Source organism: Camelina sativa, chromosome 19 (assembly GCF_000633955.1).
Source record: "Camelina sativa cultivar DH55 chromosome 19, Cs, whole genome shotgun sequence".
Taxonomy (NCBI): Eukaryota; Viridiplantae; Streptophyta; class Magnoliopsida; order Brassicales; family Brassicaceae; genus Camelina; species Camelina sativa.
The window spans coordinates 19359761-19362315 of record NC_025703.1 but is presented as its reverse complement, the minus strand read 5'-3'; positions in this window follow the sequence as shown (position 1 = coordinate 19362315).

Sequence of the window (2555 nt, the reverse complement as noted above, 5' to 3'; positions counted from 1 at the left end):
AGAGATTGTAGAATATAAGATATATAAGAGAGATCACTATTAATAACTTGAAAATAAACAAATGATCCAACAAACTTTGATAAACAAACTTAAGAACCCTAAAAATTGTTAAACAAAAGATTTAATGTATATATAAGAAAATAGAAGGGAACCAGATCAAACCCGGGTCAGAGCTGGATCAAGTGCGGAATAGCGGCTACGGGGTGGTCTTGGCCGAAGGGAGAACGTCGTGTGGATGCTTCGGCCATGGTTTGGCCATAGGGGTAGACCGCGTTCTCTTTCTGTTCTTCCATCCGAGAAAGTGAGCCGGGCAAGGCTTGGCCGAAGGACAAGGCCGATGGTGTGAACCGGTCGTCGTTTGGCCGTAGGGGAAGACTGATTAGATGCTTCAGCCATGGTTTGACCATAGGAGGTGGCCGCTCATACTGTGCAGTTTAGAAGCTTCGGCCATAACTTGGCCGTAGGAGGGAGACCGATTGAGAGCAAGGCCGCTTACTCCATCTGAAATTTGATGTGAGAAGGGGCTCTGGTCGTGACCTGTCCGTAGGAGGAGATCAAAGAAGTGCTTCGACCATGCTTTGTCCGATTCACTTGGCCGCCTACTCTGTCTGAACTTTGACCACTTCTCTACTTCATTCTTCTTTGTTTCCTTTTTACCAAATCAAGTCCAAATCCTCCAAAAGTGATGAGATTACTCCAAGTACTTGAGAAACATCATATTAGATGCAAATGCTCCTAAAACAACCTAGAATGACAAGATTATGCTACAAATTAATGCAAAAACAACTCTTAAAACCCAATAAAAACACAATATATCATGAAGCTAGATCCAAATAAAAGCCGATTGACATAGAAGGACAACGGGTTATGACGGTTGAGTTCATGATGTTCATCTTGTATGGATGTTTGGTTGCCCGAAAATTTCCTGAAGGTCTTGTGAGTTGAAAGTTTTCTATTATTCTCCACTCTCCAAAACAATAAGCCTTTGAAATTGTTGCTTCTTAACCGTGGCATGAATAAGAGTACCCTAACATGAAACAGTATACATATTTTAGATAATTAAAACTTTTTAGAAATTTATACAAAAGAAGGAAAACTTATTGCATTATCAGCCAATATCATCTATATTGTCTCTCCAGTGTAAGTAGTATATTGCTTCCATGTATGCACGATCTTCACTCTAATCTTCCGTATTGTTTTGAAGGCTTTCAGTTCGGAGACATGAGTGAAACCATCAGTGGTGGCCATCTCTTCTACTAAGGTGAGTTTCTGATCTATCTATTTTAAAGTTTGATGTGTTTGTTTGTTTACGCCGTATACTTATAGTAGTTTAAGTTATGTGTTTTTGGGATTGTGAGAATTGAAGAATATTCTATGCAATCAATATTAGAGAGTATGATTAGGGATTGCAATATTTTTGTTTCCGATTTTGTTTGAGATGATTGATATATTTTAAATGGTCAGTTGTATATTTCTTAATTGTTTGAAATGGTTTAACTCTATCATATTAATTGCCGAACAGATATGGTAATTTTTGAGAATGAGTTGTTGCGATTGAGATAAAAGAAGAATATCATATACAATCACAAAAAATATTTGCAGTTAATTTTTTGAGGTTATTTTCGGTTTGATATGATATGGGAGAGATTGATATGGGATTGCATTAAAGTAGTGAAACAACCCAACCCATTTATATATATAAAATAATAATATAATATATAATTAAGTATCACATACTACTTAATTAAACCAACCCAAACCAGCAACAATCATTATGCACAGCGGAAACATACAAATAATACAGAAACAATACATCATCAATACAATCACATTCCTAACCATTTTATCCAGCAACCTAAGATAACTCTAACCAAGGTTCCAACATAAATAATATAACCAACATCACACAAACGAGACCCTAGATCATTCTCCTCCTCATCGCCATGATTCCACATCACATACATGCACACCACAAACAACAATTGAGATGCGTAAGTATTATCACAAATACTTAGTGAGGCAATCCTCCCATCTACTGGGCTATACACACAAGCATCCGAGAAACCAATGTTTAACAAATAACAACCAAACACAGACAAACCGGGAAAAACAGACATCAGCCGCTGCTGACAAAAATGGGTGTCGAATGGTGTCGATCGACACTACCTCCTTGGTGTCGACCGACACCTACTTGGTGTCGATCGACACTGACTCTGAAACTCGTTCTGCACGAAACCGAAAGTCGAAGAATTGCTTCCCAAATCGTCCGAAGCTCATCCAAAACTCCTGGAAATTCATAGAAACCCACATCCAACCACAAAGACACAAGAATACAACACAAACAACAACCACACAAGCCAAAACAAAGGATTCTCAGGCTTAGATCAGCCACGGTCATGCACTCATCTCTTTGCAGGAAGATTCTGACCAACATCAACAAATCCAATCCTCCTAGCAAGCTTCTAACACCCTCCTTGCCTCAGATCTCCGAAGAATAGCCAAGGATCTCACAAATCTCTCTGAAAACCGTTTCCTCCTTCTTCTCTCTGTTTCTC